Genomic DNA, 25,858 nt, shown 5'->3' on the forward strand with positions numbered 1-25,858 from the left:
AAAAAGGGGGTGACTGTAAAACTGAGATTTAGAACTCAAGTCCCAAGGTCGATAATACGATGTTGGCCGTGAACTCATGCAACTCGCCTAAGCAATAAAAAAGCCTTTTAACAAACATCACCTACTTTTAAATACACATACTCTTACAAAATACCTTGACTCAAACAGCGAAAATCATTGCACACTAACACCGAGACAAGGTTACGGTGAAGACGAAAAGAGAAATTCTCCTTGTATTCCGCAAGAAATGTGCACAAAGATTCGAAACACACGTCTTGATATGAAATAGGTGACGTTTTTACGCAGTGCCGTCACGTCGTCTCAACGGATGCCTTCTTATTGTCAACTACATGAATAGACTGTTCCTATCCTGTCGAGCGGTGTACATGATATTTGGGGATTTATGGATCTGTTTCTTTTGTTGCTTTTAAATGGTTTTTCTGATTCGGAAACGTGCGAGAACAAGCATCACAATCTCTTGTTTCTTTATAAAAACAAAGGTGATTAGAAAGGTGTGATTAGAAAGTTTTAAATTAGTGACTTTTTTATTAGCTCTCTCTGTTTTAAGAATCAATAAATTACCTACTACTTCTTGGTAGAATTTTCATAAAGTATTGATAAAACACCTTTCGATGATTATCGACGCGTTTCGCAATAGCAACCTTTGAATTTAATAATTACAGTAAAAATGCTCTTAATGTTTAGTGTAAGTATTGAAAACATCATAAATTTTAATTTTAATAAACTACGAATACCGGGTTTTCAATCTTAATTTTTATTCTTAAGTAAAGTTTGGGCACCCTACCTCTTATCTTCTATTTGTATGGGGCACAGCTAGGTCAACCTAGCTTTTGAATGGCGGAAAAATGTTTTGCGCTTTTTATGTTTACCGTCGTTATTATCCAAAAGGTCTTGTTGGAAGCTCTGAAAATATACTGCCACGCATATCGAAACGTGATAACAGGTTGATGAGCGCGAAATATTTACGTGCTTCAGAAAAAAAAAAGTATTTTATTTCTTTCTTGTTTATTGAAGGTTGGATGTGGGATGTATTGCGATATTTTTACATTAATTGCGATAGGTCTTATTGTGAGCCTACACAGCAACATTCAATCAATTTGTCGCAAGGCACTAACAAATTTTGGTTTGAAAAGTCGATCATCATCATCATAATCGGTTGCTCTTGGCAGAGCAGTCGTGGTCATGTGGAATTCTTGCTCATTAAAGCCTTGGCAGATGTTTTCCATGCGAACCGAAAAGTCGATATAAGGATACAAAATTCAGACAAATCTCTTGTCTCATGTTGGGTTACTGTAAAAATTTAATACTTGAAGCTGTTAAGAATGAATGTAATGTGAAGCAGTAATGCGTTTCGGTTTGAAGGGTGGGGCAGCCGTTGTAACTATACTGAGACCTTAGAACTTATATCTCAAGGTGTGTGGCGCCTTTATGTTGTAGATGTCTATGGGCTCCAGTAACCACTTAACACCAGGTGGGCTGTGAGCTCGTCCACACATCTAAGCAATAAAAAAAAACTTGAAATTGTTAAGACATTCAATTGGTATACATAATAGCAGGTAGATCTAGAAACCTAAAAATACTAATTGGTTTTGTACCACTGTATGCTGATGCTCGTGAACCACTGTCAATAAATGAGTTGTGAGTAATAGTTTCATTGATTTTCAGGTTCATAACACTGCGTTGCACTTCTATCTACAAGAGGTGAGTTTAGAAATTTTGAGTCATATTTTTGAATTTCGCTCTTTGTCAAACAGCTGAAGAAAATTATATACAACGATATTTTTTAATTACGTCTAACTGCTGTTATATGTACACAAAAAATAGGCCCTAACGGGAAACTGAGCCAGTCGATTTCTAGCAAGGGAATTTTAAATATTATGTAGAAATAGAAATCATTGGATTGATATATCTAGATGACAGTAATACATTATTAACCGGATGATTTCACATGTACAACTATATCAGTTTTTAAGGCGCTTTTATCATGTTGACCTTTATCTGTCTTTCTGTATAATGGAATCTTTAATCTGTTATTTTCATCAATTTCAATTCGACCATTTAATTTCTAAGCTTGCACACGTCTTAATCGACAGCAATCCAATGGTTTTATAAGTTTGGCCTAATACACTGACCAGAATTTGCATGATTAAGATCGTTTTGCTATTGTAGCATAATTTGGAGTTTTAAACGACACGTCTTTATTATGATAACCGTGATTTTCCGAATTTCATAAAACACCATTCAACAAAGAAAGAGGGTATGTCACAACAAAGATATAGTACATTGGATTTGATTATTTTCCACTTGGCCGCCTTCGAGTGGCTACTGGGAAAAGTGGGTCTTTGCATAATTTCCTAACTTCACACATAAGGCCGTCGAAAATTGTAGCTAGTCTCCTAAAGCCAGCTTTCACTCAGTGGAATAAAGTATACATTAGTTTGAGCACATGTTGTATTTTCAGTTTCTGTTTTCACATTAAAGTTTTTTTCGTTCTTATTACAACGAAACATGGAAAAGTATCTAGTTTGTAAGTCTATATTTTTTTTTTACTTTCATCATACTGATACTACATAAATGTCAAAGTTTGTGTGAATGTCTGGTTTTTTGATAGTCGATCGCGCACAAATGTTTACATTACATAAATTTTCGGACAAAGACAGTCTCGATAATTTTTATCATTGCAATTGATATAATCCGGGTAATGCAAGGCTTATTTGACATAATAAGTACGATAGTTTATTCGCTGGTTAGTGATTCTGTTCTTATAAATCCACTCGATCCGCTAACCCAAATATTAGACGCCTGCAGCTCTCTATCCGGACCAGGCATGGGAACTCTGGTAACCGTACTCATAGAATTAGTTAGACGTCAAATTGTCAGCCCGCTAAGTTTCACTCCGGATCTTCTCAGCCGGTCTTCATTCCGATCCGGTAGTAGGTAGTAGTTCACGAAGCGTCTGATGACGAAATGATTAGTGATTTTAAGTATCCGCGAATCTGCTCAATAATCATTAGCTTATAGATTAGACCATAAGCTCCTCATCTCTGAAAAGGCAACGTGTTTTTCATTATATCTGAATTATAAATTAAATGCGAGCAAAACCGCGGAGCATTTCTTGTATTGTATAATATAAATGAAAACATATTTCTTCTATCCTATTGCAAGGGTGTAAGTCCCGGTTGCTAGGTTCATTTTAATTTGGTGATAAGTAAGAAGAACGAGTTATAGCTGCGAAGCAGGCACGCTGTTGAAGGCTAGGGATCCCCATCACTACATAGTATAAAACAAAGTCGTTTTCTCTGTCCCTATATCTGTCTGTCCCTATGTTTGCTTAAATCTTCAAAATTACGCAACGGATTTTGATGCGGTTTTTTTTAATAGATAGAGTAATTGAAGAGGAAGGTTTATATGGATAATAACATCCATGATATAGTGGAGAAATCAATAATAAATTACAGTTTCCGATGCGAAGCAAGAGCGGGTCGCTTGTTATATAATAAAATTGAACCGACCTCACGCCTTAAGGTGTGTGGCGACTTTTAGATTATTATGTTTATAGGCTTTGAAGCCGAACCATTTGAACAAGGAAAGCATGATAAGAGTGTTTTCGAAATTCATAAGTGTATTTCTTTTTAAGATCCACGAATTGTAAAAACACGGTTCACGATTAGAAAAGGATTTAATGGTAAAAAAAATTCAAAGGTACGACGATAGCTTTCCACATACATGGCTTCTTACGAATGGCCACAAGTATAAATGGAATAAATTATGAAAGCCGCAGTCGTTATTCGCACATTAAGTTTGACGTACTCTTGTTGAAATTTCTAGTTTGTTTTTCTATGTGGATTAGCTAACGATCATCCTAAGCTTTCGCGGTTACAATATAAGTCCTAAGTTAACGTAATTTGCGCCACCTTAAGAGATATTGACGTTGAATTTATAATGGCATCGGAATAACCATTTGAAAGGACGATAGGTAATATTGGGTTTAGCTCTCAATATAAAAAAAAATTATAGGTATTTTTTTGCAGAATAAAAATTAGTATTTACTATTAATGACTAAGTTTCAATGTTAGCACTTTCATACTAACTAGCTTACTGCCATTACCGTGATCTCAGTGTAACCGATTCAGAATCGTAATTTACTTCATTTTAAAATAAATTTTATTTAGACTCAAACAGTATTGTTTAACCTATTGCTTATCTCCCTATCTGCTCCCATCTCTGTCATTGGCGCCGATGCTCTAGCATTTGCAAGAGACATGTTAGCACTAGTTGTGTCCAGTGTTTGTTGTTTTGCGTTAAATTATAGTTTATCTGTTTGCTTGTTGGTTGTTTCAAAATTTGGAGAAGATTCATTTAATGTTTAAATTTGGAAAAAATATCATGAAAAAAAATATCTTCTTCAGCTATTTGAATAGTGTAAACATAATTGAGGCGGTCAGCGCAAAAGTGACCTAATCCACAATTCATATTCGTGTTTATGTATTGCAATTTATTTAATACTCTTCGACTCGGGTATTCATTGGACACCGAATTTTGGTGTTAACATCATTAACTCTAGCGTTGTTAATGGACAACTTAAATAAATGCATTTCGATCGTTCTTGCAGAAAATAAACTTTATTTTTTATTTATTTTTTTCGGGGGGAAATCCTCATGGACTACCTCCGCCTGGGGAAAGGCGGAGGGGCGTGCCGGACTTTTACCGGCTAAAACCACCCCGGTGTCTCCCCACACGTGCGCGCGGGGCCGCAGGACTCGAAATTCTTCCGCAGCCCCACATCAGTGCTGGCCCGGTCTTGCAGAAAATAGACTGAGACAACCTGAATACGTTGTATCTTCGAAAGTACTAAGATTTGACTACAGTTTTATTAGTAAAGTTCCCCTCAAAAAACCAACGGTATATCAAATATTTCTATTGAATAATGGGCTTAGAAGCTTAGATTTGTTTCTCATCGTCCTGTGTATTTTTTCAATTAAGTAGCATAGAGTCCATAGATATGAAATCGTAATTGTAGCCATCCTTCTTCAGAGATGTGGTGGATGTCTCAATCGTACCTGTAAAGCCCGATTGCTTCGTGGTATGTACCTATAGGTAAAATGTGGCTATTCTTCATACTCGTCAGAAGTGACAGTAAAATAGTTGATGCCGCTTAGTTATTCGCCGGTAAAGGTATTGTGTGCTACAATTACACAATCGAACAATAATCATAATTATAACTACGTTTACGATTGAATCTAGAGTTTTTATAGCCATTATAAATGAATTCAGTCGTAGTGAATAGTGCTTCGTCGTCACTGACGACAAAGATGTTATTTATCGACATTTGAATATTAGATCCACTATTATCTGCTTTTGTAAATAAAATTTAATTTCTTGACTTCTCCGTTTTATTTGGAACAGAATATAATAATTGTGCTCAATAATATTACACATCAAAGAAATAAAAGAACTAAAATGAAAACAGAAAATAAATGGCTCAAAATAAACGTCACATCAAACGCCGAAAGGCCAACAGAAACTCCTTATCAAAGAAAAACAGACAACCAAGCCATCAACATTATTTCTGGGAACGTTTATATTGTTTAAAGATATCTCCGAGGGTTATTTTCACATAATACGACGTAACATCGAGGCCTTAAAGTTGACGTGGCAACATTAACTGCTGTATGTCACGCGAAGTTCAACGATTTTTCTAGAATACTGTTACGCGCTGGGGTTCGGGATAAATAAAATTCCACTAAAGTACAACTAAAAACTGTATTCACCAGTTAGAACACTTAAACACTTCACAAACATTTTAAAATTCTCAATTTGTTTCTTCCGCTTCGCTTCAGGTGATCCGTTCGCTGTTTCGCTTTGAATAGTTCCGATGACTAACTGACTGCATGCCATCTTTGCAACGCTTTTATAGGCGATACCACATCCCTAGAATTATCGAGAATATTCCACACATTTCTAGTATTGTGTTTCCGCCATCTGACAATAGATGGCGTTGTACTTCTCGAGCGTTCTAGATGCTACTAGATCCTTCGGTTTGTGTTTCATTATTCGGCGATAGATGGTGTTACTCTTACCGGCGTAACAAAACCCTGATATTCAAATGGTTTAGTTATTTTGATAGATTAAGTCGTTCTGGCCTAAAGGATAAGATGCTTTGCTATTGATGCCCCTTGGCCAGAACAGACAATAGCGTCGTGTTTCTGTTGGAAACCTGTTGCAGGGCGGCTTGGCCGACTAAGCTCAAACATCAAGTTTCCATAAATTCAAGGTTCATCGCAGTGTTCACGTTGTAACTTATCAGTTCCCATAACTGCTCCAGATCCACCCTGACCAATCCAACCACGATTTATCATTAGCTTGTCCGCCTTTTATTAGGACCATAATTTGCCCTACCACTGGTATCGATAATAATTTCTATATGATAGGCGTGTATAAAACAGCTAAATTATATTTTTCTGAATCCTGTAAGCGCGTCCATACTGTCGGCGATTTTGTCAACAAGGTTACTCAGCCGTTGTTAATTGGAGACTTTATAACAGGAAAAGTTGTTGTTTCAGTCAATTAAAATTTCAAAATGCATAGTGAGTAATCATTAATAATGAAAACATTTGAGAGTCTAAAATAATACTATTCACCCTTTTAACTTTTAAAATATCAGTGCAAATAAATAAAAAATGTATACAAACCTAAACCTAAAGTTTTAGTTCTATTGACAGTTCTAATAATAATAAAATATTATAATATAATTAGATCATAATGCGATCTTTTAAAAACTTTTTTTTTTGTTTTTTTTTTTTGAATTTCATCTGGAGAGCATTCTGCATTTGCGTTCCTTTGAGTAATTGTTACCGAAAATATATTTATTGTTTAAACAATAAAATAAAATAATCCATTCTTAATTATATTTTAGATAAGAAAAGGATAATGCACAGATAATGCAGGTTTCTCACATTCTTATTTCTAGGTTCGTACTACAGTACCTAGTTGCATTTCCCTTCGAACCGGAAATCAAGTTTTCTTGGAAGCGGAAATCAGCAAAGCTGTGGTACCACACGTAATGCGAACGGTTTTGTATAACATTATTAAATTCTTTTATCGTGACGCTCCTTTGAATTATAGAGAGACTAGCTGACCCGGCAGGCTTTGTAGTGCCTCAATCGATAAATAAAAGACCTAAGCTTTTGTATAAAATAAACTTAAAACAAACAAAAGAAATCCGTCCGACGGGGGACACATCAAAGGAAAAACAAATTTGTTATTTTTATTTAATTCCGAGCATTTTCGTATTCATTCACCTTTTAAACCTTTTCTGGACTTCCACGAATAATTCAAGACCAAAATTAGCTAAATCGGTCCAGCCGTTCTCGAGTTTTAGCGAGACTAACGAACAGCAATCCATTTTTATATATTATATAGATTAAGATTTGCGAATAATTATGATGAAGGTTGGTAATCATTATTGGCATTCACGATTTGAACCACGGCATTTACTTTAATAAGTAGATGCCTTAATAAGTAGCTTTAATAAGTAGAACCAAATGGTTCAAATGGTGGATATTTATTCGTAATCGAGTACATATCGATGGGTGATAGGTTTTTTTGTTTAAGCGACATTTTTAAAACTTTGCAGGAGATTCGGATAATGTTTAAAGTTTGGAAAAAATATAATGACAAAAAAAAATATCTTCATCTATTTCAATGGTGTAAACATAACTGAGGCCGTCAGCGCAAAAATGTCCTAACCCACAATTCATATTCGTGTTTATGTATTGCAATTTATATAATACATAATAAATTTTGATGCAAAATCGGCTTATCTCTAGTTTCAGACATAGATAACAGATGCTTTTGTAAACATTATTATTGCGCGTTTTTTTTTTTGCCGGCGAAGTATTGTAACGGTAAATTCGTATCTCAATATCTCCATAATAACTATGGTAGGCTCAGGCCACTTTTGCGCTGACGGCCTCAATTAAAGTTCTATTAAAAACGGACCTTGAATTACAAAGATGAATGTCGCGTATTAAGCAAAATGTCTCTTAAACCTAATAGCCTTCACCCCTCGATATGGTGTTTTGGCGATTAGGCTTTGAACGATTAATGGTTTTGTTGTCGTGAAATTAGTAATATATCTCCTAGGCTGAGCCTCGTGATCTCGCGGGAACGTTCGGTGAAGTTAGTATAACCCCTCGAGGTTACTAGTAGTAGATAGGAAAAAAAATGAATTTTGTTTCATTAAATATATGCTTGTTGCGTTAACCGACCTATCTTATACCTTTAAACGAGCAATTCTTGTATATATACATATATATAATCTGAATCTCGGAAACGGCTCCAACGATTTTCATAAAATTTAGTATACAGTGGATTTCGGGGGCGATAAATCGATCTAGCTACGATTTACTTTCAGGAAATGTTGTTTTATTCGTGTTTTCAATAATTCAACTCTTCCCGACATCTATTGGCGAATAATAATACTATTTTTGTTAATTTAGGGCAACTGACCGCTTTAAAGACACAACAAGATGGCGTTATAAAAAAAAACCCATCATCTAATCCATTTAACAGAACACAAAGATAAACGAAACATTAAATTAATTATCACAGACATACAATTCACACATTCAATTTACGAAACCCACACGATAATTAGTCAACGAACAAACATAAAAAAAACACGCCAAAAGAAATTCGTTTGTATGTCGACGTAATAAGCTTTTAAATTACACAGGAGTTAAATATTAAAGCATTCGGATTCATTCAGTAAACAAAATAATAAATGTGAAATGAATTCGCGACGTTTCAGTCCTGAATCAACAATAGTTCACGTTTAAATATTAGGGTCCTTTTGTGCAAATAACGGGACTTCTCTTTGTGGTGTCGGGTCACCGTTTGCCGCGTACTTTTCGCCTAAACTATGAGAATTATGTTTGAGAACGTAATTGTTTGCATCTTGGATGCTTTGATTAATAGCTTTATTTGTATCCTAACATTTGCTTTTCTTAGTTAGCTTTTGAATGTATATTTAGTAATGGATTTAAATATTAACGAATTCAAATAAAAATCACGTCTGGTATTAATCTATTTTGATAATGTTAACAACATAAGCGTACAGCTTACGGTGCTTCCACTGAAAATGGCTACTAGTTGTTAACGGATTGAGTAACCCTAAATACCGGTTAACATTACAAGCATTTGAAATTCGAAAAATATCAAATCATTGTTTTGTAAAAGAGGCATTTGTATAATTTTTCATAATGACATAGCCTTATTTATACTTATTAGTTCTTCAACATTAGAATATTACTAGCTATGTCGAACCGTGTTCGCCATTTTTTTTTTTTTCTGTAATTCTGTTTGTCATTCTCTTTTCCCTTTCTTACCGTTTTCTGTCACTCACATCTTAAAGGTCCGTTCCACACTATTTTCATACGTTTTTTTTGTTGCTTAAATGGATGGACGAGTTTACGTGGGTGTTAAGTGGTTACTGAAGTCCATAGACATCTACAACATAAATGCGCCACCCACCTTGAGATATAAGTTCTAAGGTCTCAGTATAGTTACAACGGCTGCCCCGCCCTTCAAACCGAAGCGCATTACTGCTTCACGGCAGAAATAGGTGGGATGGTGGTACCTACCCGCGCGGACTCACAACAGGTCCTACCATCAGTAATACGTTCCGTTCTTACCAAATCCTACAGCTATACTTCTGTCGTGCAACGCTCGAAAACAATTTAATAAATAAGAAATGAATTCAGGATGTTTCACGGTCCTGTATCAACAATCATTCTCGTTTAAATATTGGGATCGGTCTGTACAAATAGCAAAATTTCTCATTGCGGTGTCGGGGGCTCTGTTTACAGCGTCCCCTCCCATCAAACTTTAAGGATTATGTTTCGGATTACGCGGTTTTCTCTCTTTGAGTTTTTATTCACTTCAGAGCCGGAAAGAAAATTTACAGTTGGATTATCTCTTTTGGTGTTTCACATTCGAATAAGACCTACTGAGTTCGTTAGTAAATTTTTGATGCTTTAGGTAATCTTTATGCGTCTTAGCAATGGTGGTAGGACCTCTTGTGAGTCCGCACCGGTAGGTATCACCACTCTGCCTATTTCTGCCGTGAGGCAGTACTGCGTTTAGGTTTGAAGGGCGGGACAGCCGTTATAACTATACTGAGACCTTAGAAGGTGGGTGGCGGCATTTACGTTGTAGATGTCTATGGGCTCCAGTAACCGCTTAACACCAGGTGGGCTGTGAGATCGTCCACCTATCTAAGCAATAAAAAAATGTAAATGCCGCGTGTTGGGAGACCGTGTTATGCAAATAAAATATCCGCTATTTTGCCTTTTAACAGGAACTCGTAATACGAAGCGGCAGATATAGTAGTAGCAAGATGATGTTAGTAACTGAATTTCAACACTAATAATACTTAGTATAAGTATCAGTAAAAGTAGTGAGGCTCAGGTAAGCACAGTGAGGGAAATTCTTCCAATCGTCGTCGGAAATTTAGTCATACTAGCTGATGAAGGTCACATCTGTACTTTTTGATTTATAGTTGTTGTATGTAGATGTAGATGTACTATCATTTCGTGATAATCCTCGACGTTTGTTGTATGTATGTTTTTGAAATAAAATAATTAAAACCAGAGTTATTAATTACATTCCATGGAATACCGATTCGACTATTTTATTTTTATTTTTATTGCCCTTGTAGGCAGACGAGCATACGGCCCACCTGATGGTGAGTGGTTACCCACGGACTTCAGCAATGCCAGGGGCAGACCGCAGAGCCAAGCCGCTGCCTACTGCTTAATACTCTCCACAAGCCTCGTTTGAAGAAGGACATGTCATAGCGCTCGGGAAACGCCGTGGAGGGGAGCTCATTCCATAGCCGGATGGTACGTAGTAAAAAAAAATCTGTTCGCTATCGCATATCAAACTTGATACTTTAATTAAAATAAAACAAAAAGCTACTTCTTTGAATAAAAATTAAAGGATTAAAACAGTATCGTTGTTTCTTTTATTGAAAATTTACTTTGTTTGATTGTATCATGAACTTCTAATAAAATTGTAATGGCTTCGATCGAGTCAGAAAACGGATTGAATGAAATCAGTGATATTTACAGAGTTAGTGTCGATGGAATTGTGAAGGCTCGTCCGATCGGCGTGCGTCGAACCATTTCAATTTGCAGCTTTACTTGGTAATTTAACCGGGAGCCGCTCTCACAGGGATGTGTGTTTGCTAGAAATGATATTTTTATTATTTTTCACAGCAGATAAACATCACATCGCTTATAACAAACAATGTATCAGATCAAGATTTCAGTTGCATTAGAATAGCAGAATTTCAGATCGAAACGCGTGAATGATTGTTTCGAGGTAGGAAGAGACTTAAGTGTGAGCAGGGTGGGGTATGCATTACGTGACCATACGTCCCGCTTTCAGGCTGTCCGTCCCGCTGTCCCCAACGAGAACAAAAATGTCCCGCTTTCATTTATCTGTTCTGGATGTGTTTATTAGAAATTTACCGAATATTTACTTATCCCAAATCCTTATTGTATTAAAAAATACATACTAAAGTAACTAATTTTGCTGTAGAAAAGTAGTTGTTTGTTGCGAAATTATTTATAAATATTATTTTAAGGGCAAGTTGGTGTAAGAATTAAGATGTCAGTGAGGGTACGATACCATAATAAATTATTTCAAGTCATTTTTTAAACAATATTTTTTTATTTTGCACTTAAATATTACATCTTACCCCGACGTACCCTATATAAGTATTTATTTATATACGAAATTCCGTAGGCGTCCCACTTGATACGAAAAAAAAAAAGGTCACGTTATGTATGCACAGTCCGCCTGGTATTGAATGATAGTGTAGCGTGCAACATTGGCACACCAAATCACACTCGGGTATCATCGGGTGCAATCGGAATTCCCGAACGCGCAGGTGTCCCGTGACGTCATTCAACAAGATTCGCGCGCCGATTTAACTTCAATATAAAAATCGAAATTTTAGTTTAATTTGTAACGTCTAGTGCCTAGCATCGATTACTCTTTTTTAGTTTACATTTTAATTTTGTACACATACACATATATCTGAACATTATAGATATTATTGAAATAGTGTGTTTGACTTATATACAATATTCCGAGTGAAAATATCCCGCGAATGCGAAGAACTAATAACAAACCACAATAGCCTGAATACTTTGAGAAATTATGCTAAAGTGTGAATAGTTTTGCTATAAAAATTGGGAGGGTCAAATTGATTGGCCATTTACGGTAGCAGGCCGAACTGTATGAGCCGTAGAGTTCTTTTAATATATCCCCTATGAGTACAACAACATCCCACAAAACGTTCAATTATTATCACTTATAATAAATAATAATAAAAACTTAGCATCAATTGTGCTACTATTATTATATTTGAAGACTTGTTTGTGTCGAAATTTAAGGTTGTTTTGGAAACATTAACGGTAGGCAGCGGCTTGGCATTGCTTACGTCCTTGGGCGTTAACCACTCACCATCACGTGGGCCGTATGATTGTTTGCTTACAAGGGCAATAAATACAAATTAGGCCGGTAGTCTCTTGTCACTGTTTATAAGCTACGATTATTTGAAACTATTATATAGAAAGGCCAATGACAAACGAATTTCGAAATATTTTTTCAAGGAAAATTTGAAGCCTTTTAAATAAATAAAGTATTTATTCCAGACCACGATTTAATGTGGGTGACAGTATTCACGATTTGATGAATTTAGATTCCGTTAGTCACTCAACACCAGAATAACCTTAATCTCCTCAACATTACCGTGTACCCTTGCGATCGTCAAACAAACATCAAAGTCAAAATGGAAAGGGGATTCTACTGTTGACGTAATATAATACATACCTACATTTTGACGAAGCATGTTGCTGATAACTTTATTTCTGTAATCTGACGAAGCATGTTGCGGATAATAACATTTATAAAGTAAACACAGGTCATAGAAAGTCTGAGTATTTATAAATTTTATACATACCTCTTAAAGTTATAGCTATTGTCTAGGTAATAATATTAATATTTCAGCGAGTATGTATATTTAAATTAAAAAAGTCTTAGTAATCGGTTGAAGGGTGAGGCAGCCGTTGTAACTATACTGAGACCTTAGAACTTATATCTCAAGGTGGGTGGTGCATTTACGTTGTAGATGTCTATGGTCTCCAGTAACCACTTAATACCAGGTGGGCTGTGAGCTCGTTCACCCAACTAAGCAATAAAAAAAAACAATTTTTAAATTGGCAATTCTAAGACGTGATAACGGTTTGCAAAATGTTGACACGGTCAAAAACGCCGTTCTTCCAGTGTGATTAAAGATTTGTGTTTTAAATTATAGTTAATCATGATGTGTTAAAATCAGTATTTATTGAAACAAAAGACGCTAATGAATAATAAATGTTAATTAATTCAATATTATGAAGCAATTTCTTTTCTGTTCAGGATTAATGTTCAACTATTTGTATTAATCACGATAATAGTTTTAATTATTATCTGATTTCCGAGTTCGGTGCATTAATGCCATTAATTGTTTAGAGCTAGCCATTGAACAATAAAATTTTTGGTAAAATATGAAGTTGCAGATGTTTTCATTAAATTTTATGTAAAAGTTAGGCTTATCTGTGTAAAATGTTTCTTGAATCAAATATGCATTATATAAATTAACACTGGACAGTGAGCTCGTAAATCTGTAAGCAAAAAAAAAACAGGTATAGCTGCTTGCAAAATTATACCTGGAAATGCAATGATTCCAGGTGGTAGTAGTAGTACTACTACAACTAATACTAGTAGTGATGGATGGACTCTGCTCGAATATTGGGTAGTCCGATGATAAAAAGAAGATAAAGAATCATCTCAAATAACTCTTCGAATATTTATCTATGGAATATATGGTATAAAATATAGACAAATCGAAATGGTCTGTAGACCTAGAGGTACCCGGGTGCGTAAAAATGCATCAGAGCGCGTAAAAATACCATAAAAGCCTCAATTCAAACTTAACGCTTCCAGTTTCTCATCATTCGGCATCGTGGCTTAGCATGGTTCCCGCGATAAAATTCTTTATGCAGCTACCGCGTTGGAATTGTCTGAGAATTTAGATTCATTTCGTTAGCGAAATTATTCAATTACACTTCTGTGCCGTCTCAGTGCGAGCTTTCCGAGTTCGTGCTGGCGACGACGGGCTGCGGAGCTTTTATTTGGATACATTTTCTTGGTGTTTGCGAGAACTACCGGTAATCAGTTTAAATCTTCAACTTTATTTAAAACTACTACGGTTCTGTTAAGTCACAAGTTTTAAAAAAAATACAAATAAGTTTTTTTTTTCCTGCCTAAGCGGAGAGTGGCTATATCAGCGTAACCTTAACTAGTAGGTGAGCTCACGGGGCTCAAACCTGACGACGTTGCTAACACGAACCCTAGCAATAGCCGTGCTTCGCAGAATCTACCACCGGATCGGAAACGCGACCCACTGAGAAGGTCCGGCGAGAAACTCCGTGGGCTGTGTCTGTGGGTTAATTTACTCGTCGAGCCCTTCGTCGCAAGCGACGGGTTCGACGAGAACGATGACCGGTGCTTGAGGTACCTAAAAGCACCGTTAGTGGACCGGGAGGATCTGAAATGATGTGTTTGGGGCGACGTCGACTGCTTTCTATTCTGTTCGCAGGATCGGGAATGTAGTTACCGGTGGCCACGATGAGAGGGTTCTCGTGTCGTGCCGCTTTATTGAAGTGTAAGTTTTGTAACAATTACTGGTTGATATATCATAATTCTAAATAGAATCCTCGATCATTGACCTTATTACTTGAATCTTCTGTTTATATAATATCTTATTTAAAATGATGGGTTATAGTGATTTAAAATCTCGCTGCATTTTAATCTAACATTGTACAACGCGCTCAGAATTTCGTGTCAATATACTAATTCAAATTTTATACTGTAATTGAATGTCTTTAAAGGGGATTGCCCACTCTCCATAGTGTGCTAGGCCCAAGGTGGACATTAAATATTACTATAAAAATTGACTGATTCAAATTCTTAAATGTATTAGATATCTAAAAAATATATTGAAATTGACGCCACTATTATAAAAAATATAATAAAAATAAAAAACTCGTTTTGAGGTTAATTTTCTATATAAATACCTCAAGAACTTTTCTTTTTTTAATGTTTAAGATGTTCCTAATGTATTTTTATCCAATTGTAGTTATTAGGGTATAAAAAACACACATACTTCTTTAAATATCTATATTATTCTATATTTTCTTCATCTTCATACACAATTAGTAAATCATCTAAAAATAGCACAGGAGAGCATATACACGGTTTTAAATCTCGGTCAGGTTAAAACCACAATTCACACAATGGTTTTCAGCCGTAGTATGAAACGTTATTGATAAAAGCAAAATAAATCGAAGAAAAATCAAAACACATCCATTTTGAACGCAAGCACAAGCAGCAAGCGAAGTGTCAGTCAGTCAGATTAAAATCAGTGTTGTCAGTATAAAGAACAATAATTACATGAAATTCATATATCGATCATTTTTTTAAATAACCGATATTGGATTTATTTCTTAATCTTTTTTTTACGAGTACACATTATATTTTATTTTTTATGTTTTTGTTTTAGTTGTACATATTTAAATAACAATACAAGTTAAGTTTTTGAAGTGAAACTTCCTTATCGGCGTTGGAAAAAAATTTACCGTCACATTTTTCGGTTACGCGTCACTTTTTTCCGTTACGCGCCATCTGTTTTGTATTCATGTCTATGATAATAAAATCCTTTTGTTTAAACTTTATCTAATTTAACTTTTTTGTATTCATGTCTATGATAATAAAATCCTTTTGTTTAAACTTTATCTAATTTAACTTTATTTAACCAATTTCTAGAAAGTTGCATGTAGATCATTTTTCGAAAAATAAGGCTATAAACAAGTTTCACTTCTTACGTGTGTACACTAGTACACGCACACATTTTTTTTTTATTGCTTAGAATGGTGGACGATCTCACAGCCACCCTGGTGTTAAGTGGTTACTGGAGCCTACAAACATCCACAACGTAAATGCGCCACCCACCTTGAGATATAAGTTCTAAGGTCTCAAGTATAGTAACAAGTTAAAGTCCAATGGGTATGTCTTTGATGTTATTTTATGTGCTTAAAATCGATTAAAATCGATTGATTAATGATAATATTTAAAATGATTTATTTATATGTTTTTTTATATACTTAAAATGTTTACTTAATACGTAAAAGGTTTTGAAGTTGGCAATATTTTTCCCGCAAAAATAAAATTCTTGTTTTTTTCAATAGAGTTACTTTTTTTAAACTACTTATTGTAAACTGTAGTGGCGCTTATTTGGAAGAAAGTAAATGCATATTTATTTATGACAAAATTAATGCACTAAGTATTTTTTCTCTAATCTATTGTCCGCTTTGGGCCTGAAATGGGCCGTCCCCTTTTATAAAACCTTTATTTGGCATTAAAAAAAAATATTAAGCTTGAAGCATATCCGTGGAAGCTGAATAAAAGACCACTACTACATTTCTACACATTCTCTACGCGTCTCATAAAATAATAAGACTGGGAATAAACGTAAAAGATTATGTTCTAAGCTATCCTAGAGGCTATAAGACATGCCGTCGTCTCAGATTTAGGTACTCGAAATTCGCACTAGCTCTCTTGACAAGCAGTTTTGAAGGCTGCTATGCTCAGAACCTATGAAAAACGTGAATCGATTGTTTGAAATAATACATAAAATATGTTATTATTTTATTGCTTAGATGGGTGGACGAGCTCACAGCCTACCTGGTGCTAAGTGGTTACTGGAGCCCATAGACATCTACAATGTAAATGCGCCACCCATCTTGAGATATAAGTTCTAAGGTCTCAGTATAGTTACAACGGCTACCCCACCCTTCAAACCGACACGCATTACCGCTTCACGGCAGAAATAGGTGGGGTGGTGGTACCTACCCGTGCGGACTCACAAGACGTCCTACCACCAGTAACCAGTCCACCAGTATTTAAAGGCGATGACCCAAATGTACTTAATTAGCTGATTTAATTTTTTCCACAGTCTTTCTTGTAGGAGGTTTCTGAAGCACAGATTGGCCATGGTTGATTGGACATGGATTTTTTGATTCAAAAGAAAATTATTTTTATTTTATTTTTATCCTGCTTTGAGTTGCACGATTTCCATTACTGAAGACAGTCTTAATGGCGAGCTTCCGTGAGCTACTAGCTACTAGTAGTTATACATATCTTATTTCCTACCTAACTTATTATGCTAGGAATATTCTCGACTAGTGGTCGACGGCGTTGTTAGGCTGCATCGGTTGTAGCTATTCCCTCGTAGTTATTGCTTTAGCATCATACGTTACATGTTTTGGTATGAAGAGCGATTGAGTTTATTCCTATGAATTTGCGTTTAGGGTATTCCTTCTACTTCAGTCCATTTTGTTTGTATTTCACGTGCTGCGGTAGATACAAATTGGATGATATCAAATTGTCTAGTTTAATTGTTCACGGATATACATGGGTATACGTTTGTATGAAAAAAATCTAATGTTTTTTAATTCTACTGTATGTTTCAAAGAAGCAAAAATTATATTATCACACTACACAAGGGGGTCGCGGGTTCGAATCCCGCCAAGGGGAGATATTTGTATGATAAATATAAATGTCTTTTCCAGAGTTATGGATGTATATTAAATATATGTGTATAATAAAAATCTTACATTTATTTCCGTTATCTGGTACCTGTAACACAAGTTCTTTACGAACTTATCACGGGACCAGTTAACGTGGCGTGATTGTTAGTAAATATTTATTATTATTATTATTTATTTATTAATTATTTAACTAATTTATAATGTAGCTTCAGTGCGTAACGAAATTCTGAGATGTCCACTCGTCTCGCCTTATTGTGCTTCAGTGATGTAAATATTAACAATATTACGGATGTTTGTGGAAAGTTTTACGTCTTTGGATCAAAATTTTATTTGCTAACAAAAACTTTCACGTTTTACGATCACTGACTGTACTATAATAACATGTGTGTAAAACAGGACACTATTTCTATAACCATAACAAACTTCTCGATAACAGATAAAATTTTAAATATTTTGGTAGCATTACTCAACAACATAAACCTAGTTTCAGTTGCAATATTTAAAATTAAACAAAACGCACAAATTCTTCGAAGCAATAAAGTAATAGGATTCGAAAACCGCATATAACTCCTAAAAGTATTACAATTCCATATAGAAGGGGTTCGTTCAAACAATAAAATGTAACTGCAAGCGTTTTATTGTCGAGTTTAAAACCTTATCGGAAGTTTCCTGTATCGATTACTGTTGTTTCGAATATGGGAATTCTTCGGGGCAACGATTGACGGCCGTCCAATCCACAGACGCATCAGAACTTGGAACTTTGTCAATGACCTGATTTAATGTAAATCGCTTTGGGAATGTTAAGTGTATGTGGGGTTTTATATTCAGGCTGGGCCAGTAAAACGGTTGATGACTTCACACAAACTTGTTTTTTCGTCTTTCCCAATCTGTGTAACTGAAATATAAAGGTCTTCAGAGTTACATCGCGTCTGTCTGTCGTCGCGTCCTGCAACTACCCTCTTCTCGCTTAAAAAATTTAACTATGTGTTCCGCATTCATTCGCCGTCTTTCTTACTTCCTAACACGGCATCTCCTATCTCCCTCACTCATTCATACTCTATATCTGTCATTCATCCATGCCCCTCCGTTCCATTCCTACATGTATGTGTGATTCATAGACCTTACTAATTGATTAAAACTGATTTAATTTGCACGATTTTGATCTTTTTCTTTCGATTTAAATCCTATATTTTTCGGTAGCTTTGTGTACGACAAACGTTATTCCTTGCCCTGACACCAGTAACGTGGAGGTCAGGTCACAGTTCTATGACCCAGTTGTTTATTTTTTACCCATTGTATTACTCACGCTACTATCGATTGCTGTTGATAACTTTGTTAGATTATTATTTTGTTTACTGAGCGTAATTTTAGTATATAGCAACCAGTAACGAATAGTTCTACATATATTATTACATATATATTATATATATAGATTTTTCGAAATTTTGTTTTTTAAAATAAAATAAAAATAAAAAAATAAAATTCATTTAATTCAGACCCTCTTAAGTCCATATGTTGTAAGTTGAATAATACTTAGAACTATGTTAGTAAAATTAAAATTAAAATTAGCAATTAAAACATTTAAACATTTAATTCATAAATCTGCGCTGCTTTGAGGCACCTGGTATATGGGTATGTATATGAACCCAGTGTCTCAAAACAGCACATTCGGGTTTATTACCTATAACCATCAGGATATTATTAGTACTCGCACGAACCCCACGCATCAGTGAGGCCGTTCGTTTGCGGATGATTGATGAAAAATCATCCACGTGAGCATCCGCAAACATACCTGATGCGCTACAGTACCGCGGGAGCCCCAACAACATCCTGAAAGCATTATTATATTGCACTCGGAGAGCATTGTATGCCCGCCGCGCATATCGAACCCACAGGGTACAGGTATATAAGGACTGGCAAAACGCCTTGAACAAGGTTACCTTAACCTGTGCGGTACAACGGTAGAACCTGCGGGCCAGCATACTGCAGCGGACAGCCAACGCTCTCCGTTCCCTTTCAATATCTGCATCATCTTTAAGGTACTCAGTTACAATATGGCCAAGGTATTTGAACTCAGTAACCCTCTTCAGTGGAGTACCTCCGAGCGTCACTGGTGGCACATAACTCGGTTTTGTCTTTGCTGCCTTAAAGACGAGCAGTTCACTTTTTTTAACATTATAGCGGAGCCCGTGAGATTCCGCGTACCTCTCACAGATGGACAACAACCGTCGGAGAGCACCGATCGATGGGCTCAACAGCACCATGTCGTCAGCGTAACTGATGCTGTTCACACAGTGACCATCAATCGAGCAGCCGACACGTGCCTCACCGAGTGCCTCGATCAACTCATTAATATACAGGTTGAAAAGCACCGGTGAGGTTAAGCCCCCCTGCCTCACCCCGCATTCCAACCCGTACTCCTCCGAAAGTGTGTTTGACCATCTTACCTGATTGGTCTGATACTCGTACCAATGGGAGAACAAGTCCACGTAAGGTCCCGGTACGCCCGTCTGCCTCAACTTACCCCACAACAAGTCGTACCTGACTAGGTCGAAAGCCTTCGAAAGATCGAGAAACACTGCATAAACAGGCGTATTCCTCTCCGTGTAGTATCCCACCACATGCTTTAGCGACAGGATTGCACACTCGGTAGATAACATCGGTCTAAAACCGAACTGAGCATCACTTAATTTAAGATGATCACTCACCTGCCGCTCGAGCACTGCATCGAGTACCTTAGCAGTTATGGTTGCCAGGGAGATCGGCCGATAGTTGTTACGATCCGATACGTCGCCTGTTTTATTTTTTAAAATCGGGACAACGACCGTTCTCATTAACGCCCCGGGCAGATACGAATGTCTGATACAGAAGGTATATAAGAGCGCTAGCAATCTAGGTAAATGCGGACCGGCGTGTTGAAAGTGCTCAATGCTGAGGTGGTCATGACCGGGAGACTTGCCCTTAGTCATATTCATTATTATTTTAGTTATTTCCTTCGTTGTTATCCGAGGTGGTACTTGCGAGGGTCGACTCGGGTCCACCACCCCAGCATCAGCACCTCTACTTAACTGACCGGGTGATTGTACCCTGAAATGGTTCCTAAACAGATTAGCAATCCTCACAGGCTCACACTCGCCATCAATGCTCACCGGGATACCAGCTTTTGGACTCAATCTCCTTGTTTGTTTCCAGAAACCTCGGAAGTCTTTTTGTTCGTGTTTTGTGGCAAGAATATTCATTTTTATTTGTTCCTGATGGTTTTGACAAAATTTAAGCTGTTTTTTGAATATTTTTCTCGATTCCACCATATCCCTATACACAGTTCCTTTCCGAGGTTTCCCGTTCCACACCCAGCAAAGAAAAGTTTGTCTAGCCACCCGGTGAGCACTGCGGACGTGCTTGTTCCACCCAATCAATGGTCGAATACCCCTATGGGTTATTTCACACTTATTACTAAAATTATCATAACAGTTAATAGAGGCTTCAGTTAAAACATTAATAATACACATATAAAAATTATTTATAACAGATTGATGATTCACATTAGTACACATTTTATCACAACATTTGTTCAATTCTAGAGGAAAATCTATTAATTTCAATTTATCATTACAATATTTAAAATACATATCAATTTGATCTCCTGTGCGTTCACCCCATATAATTTTATTTACATCACTAATATTAGGCGGAATAGTCATGGATCTAACCCTTTCAAGATTACATTCGACCTCCAATGGAAAATGATCTGACCAGAAAACATCATAATGTATTTTTACGTTTACTACTGTCCGCCACGCGGCCACACTAGTTAAACAATGGTCGAGCCACGAACAGGTACCATGCGCATCGCTAGTGTAAGTATATGATTGAGAGTCAATACCTAGTCTCTCAATGTCCGCACATAGCCAATTCTGCTCCGCACAAAAACTTAACATTTCATTTCCAAATAATTTGCCAGGATGAGCATTAAAATCTCCTAACACATATATAGATTCAACATGTTCATTCTCAACTATAGCAGATATTTCACTGAGGCATTCAACAAATTCACATAAATGATCAAGTTCGTTAGTAGGCATATATACACTAAAAAATAACATAGACCGATCCGCGACACACACTTTGATCGCGACAATACGCTCACTCGCACAGGGGATCACAGACACCGATTGAAATGAATCATTTCTCCATAATAGGCCTACGCCACCGTAAGGACGGCCGCGCAATAACCCACTGCTATTGTCCATCGCTGATTTACCAAAATAAGAAAAGTCTTTGTTTAACAACCCCAGATCAGGTACTTCGGTTGGTAATAACCATGTTTCTTGGAGTGCCATTACATCCACCTTCTTACTCAGTAGCCGTATGCAATCCATAGACCTCTTTAGGCTCATACAGTTGAAGCTCATAATTTTATATGTCTTGTGATTATCTTTATCCATTTTAAGTAATTAATTTTTGTTCATCACTTGTTTTCCCATATTTATTATACTGTACAAACCTGCGGTAAGATACCCCACGAGGCCATAAATTCTCATCCATAAATATCGATAATTTATCCTTAGGTATCATAAACTTGTACCCTCCGTAATCTTTTTTAAATTTCATATTTACTTTCTCTAATTGCACGTCAACACCGGTCTTGCTCATAATATAATTAGAAATATCTTCCGTCATGCAATTAATATCAACATTATATATATAAAACGGTATTCTCGTATTTGCCGCTTTAAATGTATTGTAATGACTATCCGCTTTTCCCGTCATTGCAGTGAATCTGTTCTTATTACGCCTTCGTTGCACCAGGACCCAGTCATCATTTTTGCAAATTTTCCCATTACTCGCACTAGTACTCGAACCCGCTACCTCCGAAGCCCGAGGCGCGCGCGCAGCCGCCTCAGCATATGAGTTGCTGCTAGGCTGACTCACCTCGGTTCTCGCCGGGCGCGATGTTACACGTACAGGCGACACCGCCGATCGCCTACCTCCAGAACCGTTTTCTCCGCTCAGCCGCTCAGTTGGACGCGAAAGTGAGAGGCCACTATGACATGTTACCTTGCGTGCGAGCGAATCAGATGACAGTAAGTGAGCCACCGGGCGTTGAGTCTTTGTGTTGTCAATGCAAGAAGTATGAATGATATCCGTTGAATCGGTTTGAAATTCTTCCGTTGAAATATGCGGAAGACCAACTGGACTACTATTGCAATCAAAACTGTCTTGTAAAATAGCAGCCCCTCTCTTTTTGTTTCCATATATCTCCGAAGTTTGATTTAAAACCATTTCTTTTGTAGCATAGTTTTCTTTTATAAACAACACATTATCTTGCAGTTTAATAATGTCCCTTAACAATCTCGTGGCATCTATATGGTCAAATGTGACCGGGGGAAGACGATGTAAATCCCTTGCCACAAAAATAGGTACCAAATCAGGGTCTGTTTCTTTGATCACACATAGAATATCTTCCATATCTCGCTTACTTTTTCCTTCACCTTTTCTATGTACCCTTCGAGTTGTAGTTTGTACAGACTCGAAAAGTAATTTTTTCGCCTGTGTGATTTCATCAGTCGTGAACGCAGTAGAACACAGACGAAGTATACTGTCTTCATCCATTACATCAGCTTTATTTTGCACAAAAGCCAATAGCTCACAAATAACTATGTTACAGTTATTACACTTCACGATATCCATATTGATGGACTGACCACGCGGAACACCTGCACGCGCGCGCACAAAGCAAATACCGTGCGGTAATGTTTAAGCAGACAGAGTAATAATATTAATTGAATAATAAAAGAAGTATTTAATTTAGGTGAATTTTCACTGGTGGTAGGACCTCTTGGGAGTCCGCACGGGTAGGTACCACCACCCCGCCTATTTCCGCCGTGAAGCAGTAATGCGTTTCGGTTCGACGGGTGGGGTAGCCGTTGTAACTATATTGAGACCTTAGAACTTATATCTCAAGGTGGGTGGCGCATTTACGTTGTAGATGTCTATGGGCTCCAGTAACCACTTAGCATCAGGTGGGCTGGGGGCTCGTCCATCCATCTAAGCAATAAAAAAGAAGGTAAAAATACTTTGTGAGTCAGTCGTTACAATACGATTTCGACCTTAAATCTGGTTGTGATATCTATGAACCGTGATCTCGTCAGCCTGTCAAGAGTAATAATTTCGGGCAGTGCTTTCCTGGCTTATACTCGTAAACGGCTTATTCAAATTTACGGAAAACTCATCTAAAGCTGTCACATTAAAATTAAAGCTTTCACTTGTCGGTTAATTTTAATCTAAAATTTTAGCCCAAGTATACATAGTGACTACTAATAAAGTCTTACTAATCAACACCACAACAAAAAAAGATTAGATTTAGAAAGATTATTTTAATTCTATTGGAGATTTCAACTTCATGTTTCAAGGCGAACGATATTTAGAGGTTTTTGTGTTCCAAGCTACCGTTGCTGTTAATAATTTTTAGATTTTTCTGCTAAAAATACATATTTATTTAGAAAAGTGCTAGTCTCGAGCTTCTTATAGAAATTTCGCACTATCAAAGCCTAGTTGGAACCGAATCGAAAAACGAGTTTGATTTTTGTCATAGCAAAATTTGTTGCAACGAAAAGAAAAAATTGTTTTTACAATTTTATATTTTAGTGAAATTCGATTCCAGAGAAACTCGATCTCCGAATCTGTGTACTTATATATATTCAAATCAATCTTTACTTTTTGAACAGAACATCTGTTTCTGGCTCAGCTAAAAATATCTATATTACAAACAATTCCAATGCTCGTTATTGCAGAAAAAAAAAAAAACAAAAAAAACGAATAGTTTTACTAACAAAAGTAACAGTTGGAGTTCCACAGCGAGTTTATCGGTCCATAACTCTCGCGATAGTGTACTCCACATCCAGTACAAATACGGGTGAAACTTTAACGTGTGCCATTTGCATAAACTTCGTCGAATCCTGACGCAGCGATCAGTTCTTTGCCGTTATCAAGGTAAGTTCGGTGTTTTCTAGTTTTGTTTGTTTCGGCGTCAAAGTGGACTTGACTTTGACATGATAATGTGCCTTCATAGACAACGCCAATTGTCACTTGGTAAACATTTTTTTAGACGTGAAAAAATTTATGTAATTATGTATCCAGTTACCCATTTCCATAACTGTATATTTTCGTAGGAAAACAATGCTCCAATGTTTTATGAGATAGAAGAAAATCTATCACTGTCACAACTGTCATTGAAACAGTTGAGCCATTTTGGATATTAGCATGAAAATCCAAACAAAACAAAAAATACGTGCGTTTGAATTTTCAAGAGAAAATGACTATGTCGTGAACTTGAAGAGGGTCTTTCAAAAATAAACAAACTTTATTTGTAGATATGAAAATCATACTGATGTGAGCTTGTGGATGCTAATCTACAATGACAAAGCCAATTTTGTTGTGGTGTTAGTGATACATGTGTAAGCTCGAGCTAAACTAGCGTTAGATTAAAATTAGTCGCCAAATTAAATTTTTAATATTAATGCGACAATTAGATTGAGTTTTTCGTAAATTTGAATGAGCCGTTCATAAGCCAAGAAGGTGCTGCTCGCAATCACCGCTCTTGACAGACCGATGCGATCATGGCCCACATAGTATCTAAGTGATTACTGGATCCCATAGATATCATAGCCCGATATCTGGTCAAAGTCGAATTGTATAATGGATAACTCACAAACCAAATTTGGTTTGGTTTATCTTGCCTCTAGTCTAATCGCAGTATTTCGTGTGAGAATAAACAGATAAATTTCCTTCCGTCGTTTATATACACGTGTTTACATTCGGTTCGCATTAAAATCAGAGAGCTCGTTATGAACTTGTTTACGCTTGTTGAGATTGGCAAGGAAGTTGGTATCGTTCACAATTTACGATTCTAGATTAAAATGAGAAAATGCTTTAAAAATATAAGCAATGAAAAACAGCTTCAGAGCTCTTTTATGTTTGTTCAATTACAAAGTTGTTTTAGTCGATTTAAAATTTACATTTGAAACTGTTTGTGTAGATAAATGAACTCTAATGTTTCGTTGTAAGGTTCAATTTGTCATTCCAATCAAAACGTGATGAGTTCAAGACCCAAC

At 36.4% G+C, this 25,858-nt stretch overlaps 1 protein-coding gene and 1 long non-coding RNA gene across 3 annotated transcripts in view; one reads left to right on the forward strand and one right to left on the reverse strand.

Moving 5' to 3' along the window:
• Positions 1–25,858, forward strand: part of LOC105842037 (TWiK family of potassium channels protein 9) — a 372,737-nt gene that overhangs the window by 62,481 nt on the left and 284,398 nt on the right. For both annotated transcript variants that reach the window (XM_038016239.2, XM_038016240.2), the window contains exon 2: positions 1,687–1,722. The gene's annotated coding sequence lies outside the window, so the exon portion shown is untranslated. The remainder of the gene's footprint in view (positions 1–1,686; positions 1,723–25,858) is intronic.
• Positions 11,025–24,926, reverse strand: LOC134200343 (uncharacterized). The gene is made up of 2 exons (XR_009975214.1): positions 24,578–24,926; positions 11,025–11,269 (listed from the first exon to the last, which is right to left on the reverse strand). It is a non-coding gene; the product is annotated as an uncharacterized LOC134200343 (long non-coding RNA).

Source organism: Bombyx mori, chromosome 16 (assembly GCF_030269925.1).
Source record: "Bombyx mori chromosome 16, ASM3026992v2".
In the NCBI taxonomy this organism is placed as follows: Eukaryota; Metazoa; Arthropoda; class Insecta; order Lepidoptera; family Bombycidae; genus Bombyx; species Bombyx mori.